The sequence below is a fragment of the Penaeus monodon genome, chromosome 23 (genome assembly GCF_015228065.2).
Source record: "Penaeus monodon isolate SGIC_2016 chromosome 23, NSTDA_Pmon_1, whole genome shotgun sequence".
In the NCBI taxonomy this organism is placed as follows: Eukaryota; Metazoa; Arthropoda; class Malacostraca; order Decapoda; family Penaeidae; genus Penaeus; species Penaeus monodon.
In genome coordinates this window covers 41,055,623-41,055,826 of record NC_051408.1, presented here as the reverse complement: position 1 = coordinate 41,055,826, position 204 = coordinate 41,055,623, and the positions used below count along the sequence as shown (strand labels likewise).

Genomic DNA, 204 nt, shown 5'->3' with positions numbered 1-204 from the left:
GCAGGGAAAAAAGAAAAAAGAAGAAGAAAAAAGTACATGTCAAAAAACGACAACAATAAAATAATATTTTTCTCACAATAAAATGACTATAAAATAATTGTACCGTAGCAAAGTAAAGCATAAATTTATTCCAGACATTTTATACCCTGGCAGTATCTTCAGGTATCGTTTAATTCATATCATAAAGTTGTTTATTTCTTTTTT

The 204-nt window shown here is 26.0% G+C and overlaps 1 protein-coding gene across 1 annotated transcript in view; it reads left to right on the top strand.

Moving 5' to 3' along the window:
• LOC119588307 overlaps window positions 1-204 on the top strand; it is an 8,087-nt gene that overhangs the window by 3,673 nt on the left and 4,210 nt on the right. The window lies entirely within an intron of this gene.